Source organism: Gorilla gorilla, chromosome 8 (genome assembly GCF_029281585.2).
Source record: "Gorilla gorilla gorilla isolate KB3781 chromosome 8, NHGRI_mGorGor1-v2.1_pri, whole genome shotgun sequence".
NCBI lineage: Eukaryota > Metazoa > Chordata > Mammalia > Primates > Hominidae > Gorilla > Gorilla gorilla.
Window position 1 is genome coordinate 144,431,204 of NC_073232.2, and position 13,433 is coordinate 144,444,636.

At 48.5% G+C, this 13,433-nt stretch overlaps 1 protein-coding gene across 23 annotated transcripts in view; it reads left to right on the forward strand.

The window, feature by feature from the left end:
- Positions 1 to 13,433, forward strand: part of JAKMIP3 (Janus kinase and microtubule interacting protein 3) — a 139,525-nt gene that overhangs the window by 25,796 nt on the left and 100,296 nt on the right. For 17 of the 23 annotated variants that reach the window (XR_010135312.1, XR_010135316.1, XR_010135318.1 and 14 more), the window contains exon 1: positions 1,392 to 3,551. The exons of 3 other annotated variants lie outside the window; for them this stretch is intronic. The gene's annotated coding sequence lies outside the window, so the exon portion shown is untranslated. Of the gene's footprint in view, positions 1 to 1,391; positions 3,552 to 13,433 lie in introns of those variants that run through there. 3 more of the 23 variants (XR_010135313.1, XR_010135325.1, XR_010135326.1) reach the window with 1 other exon arrangement.

A 13,433-nucleotide genomic window follows, 5' to 3' on the forward strand; every position in this document is an offset into this window, starting at 1 on the left:
TTTCATACGCGGGGATACAGCGAAGATGGACGAAGATCTACACGCACCAGTGCGGATAGCCCTCAAGGACATGACGTTGAGTGAAAAAAGAAAATTGCAAAAGGATATGTAGGGTATGATGCCAATTATGCTATTTCTCCAAAACACAAAAAGCAATGATGATGAATTCATAGTTGTGTAGTAAAAATACAGAAGCCATGCATGGGAATAAAAAAACAGGTCTCAGTCATGAGACAGAGGGACTGAGGATGGGAGCCCCTGGGGGCAGTCCTGGCAGGATTCCAGGAGGAGGTGCCTTTGCATGACGAGAGCTGGGGTGGTGGGTCCAACAGCTGTGTGCAGGGCCTGGAAGGCGCAGGCCTGTCTGGGAAGGGAGGAGAAAGGGAAGGCAGCTGTATTTTTGCTTGGATAATAACTGGTGAATGGCTGTGTCAGGACCTGCAATATAATAGAAGGAAGAGTGAAGTTTGGGGCAGGGCAGGTTATTTTTGGACCCGCCGGGTCTGAGAGGCCCCCGAGGAATTGTATGGAGACACCGGGCCAGCAGGACGGGTGGGTCTGGGAATCAGCGATGGAGCAGCAGAGCCCTGGATTTGGGTGTGATCATGGGAGTGGCCAAGCTCCCCCAGAAAGAACAGGTGACAACTGCCCATGGGTGGGAAAGGGAAGCCAGGGACGGGCTGTGGGATCGGACTTGGGCCTCGTGGTGCCTGGCGAGGCAGCCACGTGAGACATAGAGACCCTCTGGAGGTTGCGGTTTTCCCAGACCCTGTGACACAAGTGAGGCCTGCTGCTTAAGCCTCCTTTCCTCGGAACACGTCCTGGGGGTGCTGGCTCCATCCCGGGTGCTGGGGCTCGGTTTCTGGGATCTGGAAGAATTAGGGTGGAGCTGGCAATGTGGCTGGGAGGCCCCTGCTCAAAGCTCAGCTTCTTGAGGACTAGCAAGGATGGTTTTCTTATTCATCTATTCCTGTGTTTTCCAAATTCTCTACAATGAGCACATTTCACTTTTACAACTAGAAAAATGGATGCTATTTAAAGAGCAGGCTGCTCCCTAAGCTTGAACGCCGGGTGTCAGCCCGGCCCAGCACCCACCTGCTCTCTGCCTCAGCCAGCGTGGGGATTTGGAAGGGACAGTGTCTCCCTCTGGGCTCCGGGAGAGAACTGACCGTCTGCAAGGGGCATGTTTACTGCAGGAATCAAAAGCACATACATGCACGTGCATCTGTTTGGAAATGAAAACAGATTTTTTTTTCTGATTCTAAAAATATTGTTTCCAATTCTACAAAAAAAATACATACAATTCAGAAAGATACAAAACAAAATATCAAGTCACCTGAGATCCTATCACCTGGAGCTATGGCCACTTTAGAGCTTGGTATCTACGCTTTCAGGCTTTATTTTTCTTGAGTGCAACACACACAGGCACATGTTTTTAAAAACAAATAATGTGATCATACTATACACGCTTTTTTAAAAGCAGAAATGTGAGCATACGATACACGCTTTTTTATAGCTGACTTTAAAAAACTTAAACAATAGGTTGTTTACGTCTTTCTGTTAAGCTTGGACTGGGGACATTTTTAAATGGCCCCATTGTATTTGGACGTATGTGCGTTTCCCATCGCTTGTTAAATCACTCCTCTGTTGTTGGACGTCCAGGATGTTTCCAATTATTCACTGTTATATTATGGACAACACTGCCACGATCATCCCTAAGTGAGTTATATTTAAAGGCTTACAACAGCGCCTGGCACGGGGTAGGTGCTGTAAAGTATTTGGACTAAAGTCAAATCTGTGCACACACCATCCTTGTGTTGTTTCCCCAGGATCAATTCCAGCAGGAGGACGGCTGGGCTGAGGGGGCACCTCCCACGTCAGGAAGGTTGTCCCCGTGGCCTGCCTCCGACTGAGGAGGAGCCGCCCTCGGGGACGGGCGTGGACCCCGAGCCGCCGGCATGGGAACCCTCTTTGCTTCGGGGCAACACGGGAGGGGTCTGGATCTCCGACCCACCGTTCCGGGTCTGAATCCAGCTCCGGGACCTGACAGGGATGTGATTGTGGGGCAGCCGCATGGCCTCTTGGCGCTCCAGCCTCCTGCCCTGTGACATAGAGGCAGCGATGGTTGGTAACCAGGGACAGTGGGCGGCTCCGTCACACGAGTCAGGACATGTGACCCTTGGAGGGTTGCTGCATCACCCTGGACGTTTGGCCAGACGGGTGGCCATGGTTTTAATCGGGACAATTTTTTGCTTGCTCCAACTTATGAGGGTGGCCAGATCTAGACAGACAGCAGAAGTAACCCGAAGTCCTGGCCTGCCCTGTGCCATCCTCTGACATGTTATCATTGGCGTTCACTCTGTGGGCTCCTCTCGGGGTGATGCCTGCCGGTCTCAGTTTTGGGGTGAAGTGACATTTGGCCTTGACTAGAAGAGGCAGGTTGTGGGGGGCAGGCAGGGTGCAGGCGAGGGAACTGAGGCAGAGCGGGCTGGGAGCAGAGGGGATGTAGGGTCCTCCCAGGCTGACCCCCAGAACCTGGGCGTGCAGGCCTGCTCTGGGGTCCAGGCTCCGATGCAGTCTCAGCGCAGGCCCTGGTGGCCGGAGACAGGGCAGGGCAGTAGCTTCAGGCCACCCGCACCGGCAGCCCTCAAGACTGCCTTGATGGAATCGGACCCAGATGCACCCTAAGCGGCCTCCTGCTTGGAAACCCTATCAGACCCTGCGTTTTCTACAGAGCGGCTAAGTCACACGGCTTTTCCGGACGGTGATTATGGACTGCATGTGGGATTGACGGGCCAGGTGAGCTCTCGTGCTTGTCCTTCACACAGGAAAGCTGCTGGTCTCCTGTGTCTGGTTCCCGTCTGCATTTTCAGTCCTCAGTGTTGAGCGTGTGCAAATCCCTTCTATCACCTGACATTTAAAATAGACACCCTCAGAGTGGAAGTTCCTTCCCATTATTGACCCGCTCACTCTGCAATCTTGAAGGGGGTTCTCCAAGCAGGAGGGAAAGCCGGCCAGAACGCGGTCCTGGAGCAGCCAGGAAGCCGAGGGGGCGGTGAGGGCAGGGATGGCCCAGCCGTGGCCTCTGCCGCTCGCTGGTTTTCACGTGAGACTGCCGCCGGGCCAACCCGGAGCCCAGGCCGCCTCTGCATCTGAATAGAGCCAAGCTGCCGCCGGGATCTCACCTGCGTGGCCGTGCAGAGCTGCGGGCCCCTTCCCCACCGAGAAGCGTCTGTTCGCGCCCTGCAGGGAGCTGGGCTGGGGGCTCAGAGGATGCCTCTGTGCTTGGCCTTAATGTGCACAGGGAGCGCTTGGGCGATCCTGGCTCAAGGGCTCTGCTTGGAAACAGCTCGGGGAAACGGTTCCTCCCCCTGGATGTAGTCACAGCGTGGTAAATTCCATCTGAAAAATAAAAGCCGAGCTCTTTGCTGAGTCACAGAACCTCGGAGCTGATTTGCGCAAAAGCCGGACTGAGTCTTGGACGAGCCGGGAAAGATTCTCACAGTCGAGCAGAGCGATGGGAGAGAGGAGCAGACGGTGAGCTTTGGAATGTGAGTGTTTATTTTCTGACTGCTGCAGAGGCTTTGTTGGTTTCGGTTTGGCTGTCTCTGCACAGGCTCTTTCCACCTGGCGCTCTTCTGTATTTAGTGCGCACACGTATGTGGCTGGAAAGTTGACAGTTTGGGGTCTGTCCTCTGAGGGGTGCAGGGACGATCATAGAGGAAGATGCTTCATTTATCCGTTTTCACGTTCATGCTCATGCACACATTTGGAGGAGGCTTGGGCCTGCGTTCCCAGTAGTAGGTTTCTCCTTTAAAGCATGGGTGTGTGTTTCATCCCATATGTAGAGCGGATGCTTGTTCGCACGGCAGCCGTGGTGGGGTGGGTTGGGGAAGCCAGGCTGAGTCTGTGTATTGCCGGCTGTGGTGAGAATCCCATGGACATAGCACCAGAGAGCTGTCTGCACAGCCCGGGAGGCCTGCAGCGGCCGGGTGCTTCCTGGCTGCGTGGGGTAACCGGCTGGACTTTTTTGCTGCTTGTTTTCCTTTTGAAGAATAGGTCATCTTTATGGCTTGAGGCCTCACCACCTACCTGCGCATTGATTGGATGGTGTCTTCTCTTTAAAACTTAATCAAGAATCACACATCGCTCATTGATATAACTTCTTATGCAAGGAACTCCAGGTTTTTGGGAAACAACAGCTTATTAACTTACTAATTCACTCTTTGAGGTTATTGCACCATGCCTCAGTTTCTACAGTTGTTCAAGGAAAATCCACTGCTGATTGGGGCTGGCAGGGCTGCGGTGGAAAGGGCATCACAGGTAACTTGGCAATACGTTGTTGTACTGATGCTTATTGAGATGTCAGTGAGACTGGCCGGGAAACCATGCAGGCACCCTAGGGATGTAAATACTTGCTGCTGCCGTGGATTTTGTTGTTCACAGCGTGGGAGAACCAGTCACAAAACGGTTTTCTCATTCCAAACCAAGCCTGGAGTAGTAGACTTGAGAGTCCTCTCAGTGGATCGGGCCTTTGAGCAGGTCCGTGGTAAGACGCCACCTCAGTTCCCGAGAAGAGCAGCAGAAGAGGAAAGTGAGCCGGGCCGAGGAAGGACCCTCAGTTTACGTTCACAGCATTACCGGCAAAAGGCCGGCGTTTGGATGAGGTTCCCTAAGAGTCCCACAGAGTAGATCAATATGATCAATATGTGCTTGGAGAAGACAAGACGCCTGGCACATTCACATTCCTTCTCCAAGGCTGAGGGTGGGGGGAGGGCATTGGCATTCCTGCTATTCCCGAGGTTTCCCTGCCTCTCCTGTGAGTTGAGGGCACCCCTGTGAAACCTAAGGGCACGCTGTGGCAGAGAACATGCACGGAGCTCCTGTTTCTCTCCCGACAGCCCTGGGAAGGCCTTACTACTTTAGGTCCTAACTGACAATATCCAAACGACCAGGTGGTGGTCCCACAGCAAGGGAGCTGTCAGTCAGAGCTGTGCCTCTGCCCCGGTGTTTTGGATCGAGCTCCTCCAAGAGAAGTAAGTGTCCTATACACGTTCTTGGAAGGTTGATCTTGACTGTGGACTTCTGTGTGTACTGTGGGCTTCCGTGTGGACTCTGGGCTTCCGTGTGGACTGGACTGTGGGCTTCCGTGTGGACTCTGGGTTTCCGTGTGGACTGGACTGTGGGCTTCCGTGTGGACTGTGGGCTTCCATGTGGACTGTGGGCTTCTGTGTGGACTGGACTGTGGGTTTCCGTGTGGACTCTGGGTTTCTGTGTGGTCTGGACTGTGGGCTTCCGTGTGGACTGTGGGCTTCCATGTGGACTGTGGCTTCCGTGTGGACTGTGGGCTTCCGTGTGGACTGTGGGTTTCTGTGTGGTCTGGTCCGTTGGCTTCCGTGTGGACTGTGGGCTTCCGTGTGGACTCTGGGTTTCTGTGTGGACTGTGGGTTTCTGCGTGGTCTGGACTGTGGGCTTCCGTGTGGACTGTGGGCTTCTGTGTGGACTGTGGGCTTCCGTGTGGACTGTGGCTTCCATGTGGACTGTGGGCTTCTGTGAACTGAATTCCATTCAGGACCAATGCCATATCTTTTTATTTTTCCTTGACTCCTGAGTTTCCAGACAGGCAAGCTAGGACGTGGCTGGATGGTGGTGTTAATTTTCCATTTGGACCCTGAAACAGCCCTCTTTAATACGGGGATTGAATAAGTTCAGGACACTAGCCACTGAGATGACTCTTTTTGAAAGAGCCTATGTTGGCCTCTTAGTCTTCTTCCATGAATCTCTTGGGCAAGTGTTTCTTATCCATGAGCCTCTTGGGCAGGTGTTTCTTATCTCAATATAGCCCTGTTGGTCTGGCACCCCAAGCTGGGCTTTGAGCGATGTGAGGTAGACGTGCTTTGGGAGCCAGAGACTGGAGGTGTCTCCTGTCCTGCACCTTAGCCCCAGGAGCTGCCTGGGCCTGCTTTCTTTGCAGACGTCTTATATTTATCAAACCTGTGCTGCAGGCAAGGGCCATGCTTACTTTCCTTTGGGGTCCCTCTGGAAGGCTCTCAGGAGCTGAGTTCTTGATTGCCTTGGGTTTTTGACCCCAGGACATGACATCAGGAATGTCCTGTGGTTGCCAGTTTCCAAGCAAGCACAGCTGGCAGAGGCATCATGGGAAACCCTCTCCTTGGCACAGAGAACTGGTCTCCAGAAAAACCGGGCCTCAAAGTGAAGCCAGAATTCAAACCTAGGGAAAGTGACTCCGGCCAGCTCAGGATGAAGGATGTGACTGGATCAGGAGGATTTGCAGACCTTACTGGCCTTAGTGCTCGGCCTGTGGCTGAGTTTGAGGTGAGCGCATTTAGCTGGACTGGTCCAATGTGTTTAATTGGGTAAGGAGGAATCCTACCCAGGCGCCATTCTTCCTGGGCAGGGAGCTTATTAAAACTTGCCCCAGCTGCTGCTCTTCCCAGACATCCACCTGCCTGGTGGGTGGTTGACCCAGGACTACTTTGACTTTGAAGGACCCCGGGTCTTCCTGCCTGAGGAGGACTCTGAGCACCCAGCCAGGGGTGGGAGGCCAGGGGAGGGGTCTGGAGGCCTCGGTTTTTCTTCTGAAGGGACGCTGGGTCTGTGTTACACCCCCGAGGACACGTTTTCCCAGGTCCACACTGACCTGTTTCGTGTTAAGCTGAGATCCAGTACTATCTTGATGGTGGTGGGGTGGGTCTGAGCAGGAAGGGGCCTGGAATCCATCCCATCTTCACCAGGGACCCCCAGACAACCTTCTCAGGGGGCTCCTGGGTGTTTTGGTGATGAGCTCCGATGGGGAGGAGTTAGGACTTGGGCTGAAGCTCTGCTGTTTGAAGCTGTCTCACATGTAGGTCTGGCATCCCCCCCTGCGTGCAGGTCTCTGTGGTCAACCTCCTGTTGTGTCCAGCAGCCATGTCCATTTCAGAGTTTTATTAAAGAGCACAATTGGCAGGTGCATAGCACCTGATAGCCTGCAGCATGTCTCTGGTCTCAGAGTGGGAAGAAGAGGAAACCATGGACAGAAGGACCTTCCAGTGACATTTAGCAAAAAGAAGCAAAGTGTGAAAGTGTGGTGATGATGTTGGGTTGGAAAGGTGGGGGCTTCCTGAGCCCACCCTTGCTGCTTATCCATTCCACCAATGTTCACTGGCACCAGCACCCTGTGTGTGGGCACTGATGGCACAGGGCACAATGGGAGCACAGATGGGGCTCGGTCCCCAGTAGAGTGTGACCCACATGGGGAGTTCTGCAGCCTACCCTGTACCTTAGAGAGTGACACGGGGCTGGCAGGTGGACGGTGGCATCAGGAGCGGTGAGAGGTGTGGCTGCTGGTGTACCACCCTGTGGGGGCTTCGGGCACCAACTCCCAGTGAGTGTCTCCACCTGATCTACCTCTGTCTAAACAGCACTGTCTTCCCTTTTTTTTTTTAGTTGCATTTTTATTTTTTGAGACAGAGTTTCACTCTTGTTGCCCAGGCTGGGGTGCAGTGGCGCAATCTTGGCTTACTGTAACCTCTGCCTCCTTGGTTCAAGAAATTCTCCTACCTCAGCCTCCCGAGTAGCTGGAATTACAGGTGTCCACCACCACACCCAGCTACATTTTGTATTTTTAGTAGAGATGGAGTTTCGCCATGTTGGTCAGGCTGGTCTTGAACTCCTGATCTCAGGTGATCTGCCCGCCTCAGCCTCCCAAAGTGCAGGGATTACAGGTGTGAGCCGCCGTGCCCGACCTGCCCTCTGTCCTCCCTTTAACAGCACTTCTTACCCTCTGCTGCTTTTTGATGTCTTCAGATCCTTAATCCCATGCGTGATCTTTGCTGTGTGAAGCAGTGGAGCTCCCGGAAGGCCTTTTGACCCTCTTCCTTTTATGTAGATGCGTTTGTCTACTCATTCCTGAAGTCCAAAGGGGAGGGGAGTCCAGCTTCCGAAACAGACCTTGGTACCTTCCTTTTCAGTTTTCACAGATGCTTGTGTACTTTAAGAAGAGCTTAGTCTTTATGACTTTTAAAAGAGCCCCCAAAGGCCCTATGATCTGGGCATGGTGGCACATGTCATAGTTTTGGGGCAGCTGCAGTGCTGGCTGGAGCAAACTCAGGAAGAGAGGAGATGGTTTCTTCTCCAGCTGACAGCCACGCTCAGACACAAGCGCTGGGCTCGCAGCTCCCATCCATGCAGAAGGATCTCTATTATTTCTATTTCGCTTACTTTGCATTTACTTTTCTTTTTTCTATGTTCTTAAGATGAAAGCATAAACTGGGATTAGATTATGATTGGAGACCTTTCCTATGTTCCAGTGTGAGCCTTTATTGCCGTAACTTTTTCTCTTTATACCACTTTAGCTGTGTCCTGCAACTTCTGATATGTTGTTCTTGTATTTTCATTCAGTTCAAAATATTTTTATATCTTCATTATGATTTCTTCTTTCACCTATGGGTCATTTAAAAGTGTGTGTCTGTGTGTGTGTGTGTTTTAATCCAGATGTTTCATTTTTTCTTGATATCTTTCTATACGTATTTCTCGTTCAATTTCTTTTTGGCCAGAGAACGTACTTTGGATAATTTCAGTTATTTTAACTTTGTTGAGATTTGTTTTATTACCCAGCAAATAGTCTATTTTGATGAATGTTTTATGTGTGCATCAAAATGCTACATATTCTGCTGTGGTTGGGTGGTATGTCCCACAAATGCCAGTCAGATCCACTTGGTTGATGGTGGTGTTGAAATCTTCTGTGTCCTTACAAATTTTCTCTTGCTGCTTTTTCAGTCCTAGGAAGTGAATATCCTTACCAATTTTCTCTGCACTGCTTTCATCTCTTAGAGGGATGAGTGTTGACGTCTCCAATATGATTGTGAATATCCCTGTTTCTACTTCTGCTTCTATTATTTTTGTTGTATGTATTTGGGGTACATATAGATTTAGGATTGGCATGTCTTCTCAATGTATTGACTCCTGTATCATTATGTATAGCCCTTGTTATCCCTGTATAACGTTTTGCATCTGTTTATTTTTAACCTGTCTATGCCTTTATATTTAGAGTGGGTTTCCTCTTTTTTCTTTCTTTCCTTCCTTCCTTCTTCCCTTCCTTCCCTTCCTTCCTTTCCTTCCTTTCCTTCCTTTCTTTCCTTTCTTTCCTTCCTTTCTTTCCTTCCTTTCTTTCCTTTCTTTTTTGAGATGGAGTTTTACTTCTGTCGCCCAGTCTGGAGTGCAATGGCACGATCTCGGCTCACTGCAACCTCCGCCTCCCAGGTTCAAGTGATTCTCCTGCCTCAGCCTCTCGAGTAGCTGGGATTACAGGCATGCACCACCATGCCCGGCTAATTTTTATACTTTTAGTTGAAACAGGGTTCCGCTGGCCTCAGCCTCCCAAAATGCTGGGATTACAGGCATGAGCCACCACACCTAGCCTAAAGTGGGTTTCTTGCAGAAAGCATAAAGTAGATTCTCGCCTTTTTAAAACGTTTAGGCTGGGTGCTGTGGCTCATGCCTGTAATCTCAGCACTTTGGGAGGCTGCAGTGGGAGGATCACTTGAGCTCAGGAATTTGAGACCAGCCTGGGTAACATAGTGAAACCCAGTCTCTACAAAATATTAAAAAATTAGCTGTAGTGTGGTATAGTCCCAGCTACTTGGGAGGCTGAGGCTGGAGGATCACTTGATCCCAGGAGTTCAAGGCTGCAGTGAGCCATGATCGTACCATAGCACTCCAACCTGGGGGACAGATCAACAGCCTCTCTCAAATAAATGAATAAATAAAACTTTAATCTGAAAATATTTGCCTTTCAACTATGTTGTTTAGCCCATTTACATTTAATATTTAGTGATGCGATTGGATTTAGATCTAGCTTTCTGCTATTTATTTTCTATTAATGTTATCTCTTCTTGCCTTCTTTGGATTAAGTATTTTTTATGATCCTATTTTATCTCCATTGTTGGCCTCTATTCATTATACCTCTCTTTTTAGAATTTTTATTTTTATTTCTTTAGGGTACACGTGTAGATTTCTTACATATGTATATCGTACAGTGGTGACAGCTGGGCTATCAGTGTCCCCATTACCTGAATAGTGAACACTGTATCCAATAGCTAATTTTTCAACCCTCACGCTTCCCACCCTTCCACCTTTTATAGTCTCCAGTATCTGTTCCACTCTGTCTGTCCGTGTGTTCCCATCATTTAGCTCCCACTTGTGAGAACGTGTATTTATTTGACTTTCTGTTTCTGAGTTATTTCATTCAGGATAATAGCCTCTAGTTCTATTTATGTTTCTGCAAAAGACATGATTTCATTCTTTTTTGTGGTTGAGTAGTATTCCATGTTGTATGTGTGTATGTACGGCACAAATTTTTATCCAATCCTCCGCTGATGGACACTTTGATCTTCTTTTCTTTTCTTCTGAGATGGAGTCTTGCTCTTTCGCCCAGGCCAGACTGCAGTGGCGCTATCTCAGCTCACTACAAGCTCTGCCTCCCAGGTTCATGCCATTCTCCTGCCTCAGCCTCCCGAGTAGCTGGGACTACAGGCGCCTGCCACCGGGCCGGGCTAATTTTTTGTATTTTTAGTAGAGACGGGGTTTCACCATGTTAGCCAGGATGGTCTCGATCTCCTGACCTTGTGATCCACCCGCCTCAGCCTCCCAAAGTGCTGGGATTACAGGCATGAGCCACTGTGCCCGGCCTATCTTTACTATTTTTTTTTTTTTTTTTTTGAGACAGGATCTTTCTCTGTTGCCCAGGCAGAAGTGCAGTGATACGATCTCAGCTCACTTCAGCCTTGACCTCCCGGGCTCAAGAGATTCTCCTACCTCAGCCTTCTAAGTAGCTTGGACTATAGGTGTACACCACCATAACTGGCTATTTTTTTGTCTTTTCTGTAGAGACTCGGTTTTACCACATTGCCCAGGCTGGTCTTGAACTCCTGGGCTCAAGCAGTCCACTTGCCTCGGCCTTCCAAAGTGCTAGGATTACAGGTGTGAGCCACCACACCTGGCCTATCTTTACTATTGTGAATAGTGCTGCAAGAAACATATGGGTGCTGATATCTTTCTTATATAATGATTTCTTTCCTGTTGGGTAGATACCCAACGTTGAGATTGCTGGATCAAATGGCAGTTCTACTTTTAGTTCTTTGAGAAATCTCCATACGGTTTTCCATAGAGGTTGTACTAATTTACATTCCCACCAGAAGCGTACAAGAGTTCCCTTTTGTCTGCATCCTCACCAACATCTGCTATTTTTTGACTTTTGTTTTGTTTTGTTTTGTTTTTTTGAGACAGAGTCTGGCTCTGCCACTCAGGCTGGAGTGCAGTGGCGCAATCTCGGTTCATTGCAACCTCTGCCTCCTGGGTTCAAGCGATTCTCCTGCCTCAGACTCCTGAATAGCTAGGATTACAGGCGTGTGCCACCATGCCCAGCTAATTTTTATATTTTTAGTAGAGATGGGGTTTTACTATGTTGGTCAGGCTGGTCTTGAACTCCTGGCCTCAAGTGATCCACCCACCTTGGCCTCCCAAAGTGCTGGGATTACAGGTGTGGGCCATGGCACCTGGCCCCATTTTTTGACTTTTTAATAATAGCTATTCTGACTGGTGTGAGATGGTATCTCATTGTGGTTTTGATTTACATTTCTCTGATGATTACTGATATTGAACATTTTTTCATGTTTATTGGCCGTTTGTCTGTCTTTTGAATAATGTGTTTATATCTATCCTTTGCCCACTTTTTAATGGGTTTTTTTCTGGTTGAGTTCTTGGGGTTCCTTGTAGATTCTGGATATTAGCCCTTTGTCGCATGCATAGTTTGCAGATATTTTCTCCCATCCTTTAGATTGTCTGTCTACTCTGTCAATTGTTTCTTTTGCTGTGCAGAAACATTTTAGTTTAAGTCCCATTTGTCTATTTTTGTTTTAGTTGAGTTTGCTTTTGTGGACTTAGTCATGAATTCTTTGCCTAGGCCAATGTCCAGAAGAGTTTTTCCTAGGTTTTCTTCTAGGATTTTTATAGTTTTCAGTCTTACTTTTAGGTCTTTAATCCATCTTGAGTTAATTTTTGCATACGATGAGAGGTATGGGTCCAGTTTCATTCTTCTGAATTATGGCTATCCATTTTTCCCAGCACCATTTATTGAAAAGGGTGTCATTTCCCCAGTGCATGTTTTTGTTGACTTTGTTGAAGACCAGCTGGTTGTAGGTAAGTGGCTTTATTTCTAGATTCTCCATTCTGTCTCATTGATCTATGTGTCTATTTTATACCAGCACCATGCTGTTTTGGTTACTATAACTTTGTAGTATAATTTGAAATCAGGTAATATGATGCCTCCAGCTTTGTTCTTTTTCCTTAGGATTCTCTTGGCCATTTGAACTCCATATTAATTTTAAGGTTGTTTTTTCTAATTCTGTGAAAAATGATGTTGGTAATTTGATAGAGGGCATTGAATCTGTAGGTTGCTTTGGGCAGTATGGATTATACTTCTCTTTTAACTGAATTTTTAGTGTTTGCTTTAGGGTTTTCAAATTTACAGCTTTTCACGGTCCTTCTTGAAGAAATAATGCTCCCTTTAAATTTTTCAATTTTTTTTTTGCTATTGCTTTCATACACTTCACCTTTTTTTTTTTTTTTTTTTTTTTTTAAGACAGCCTCACTCTGTCACCCAGGCTGGAGTGCAGTGGTGTGATCTTGGCTCACTGCAAACTCTGCCTCCCAGGTTCAGGTGATCCTTCAATCTCAGCCTCCCGAGTAGCTGGGATTACAGGCATGCACCACCACACTGGGCTAATTTATATATTTTTAGTAGAGGCAGGGTTTTGCCACATTGGCCAGGCTGGTCTCAAACTACTGACCTCAGGTGATCTGCCCGCCTTGGCCTCCCAAAGTGCTCATGCCTGTAATACACCACGCCCTGCCTCAGATACTTCTATATATGTTAGGAACGCTCCGGTGCCTTGTTGCTAGTTTTCCTGTGCATAATCTCTTATCCTTCCAGATGAATAAAAATAAAAAAGTCTTTTTATATACCCCCATTTTTTACTGTTTTGAGAATGCTTCGTTTCTTTGTGTAAATTCAGTTTCCATTTGACAACACCTCCTCCCCTGAGGAACTTCCTTAGCAGTTTTTGTAGTGTAGGTCTGTGGGCCACAAATCCTTTCAACTTGTATCTGTCTGGAAACGTTTACTTCTCCTTTTTTGTTTTTTTGGTAACAGCTTTAATAAAATGTAACTCACATACCACACAGTTCGTCCACTCAAGTGTGCATTCACGGGATTGTAGTGCATTTACAGAGTTGCACAACCATCACCACAAATTCAGAACATTTCCATCGCCCCCAGAAGGAACTCTGAACCCTTGAGCAGTCACTCCCCACCCGTCCCTGCCCCCAGTCCCTGACAGCCACGCATCTCCCTTCTTCCTCTGTAAATTCGC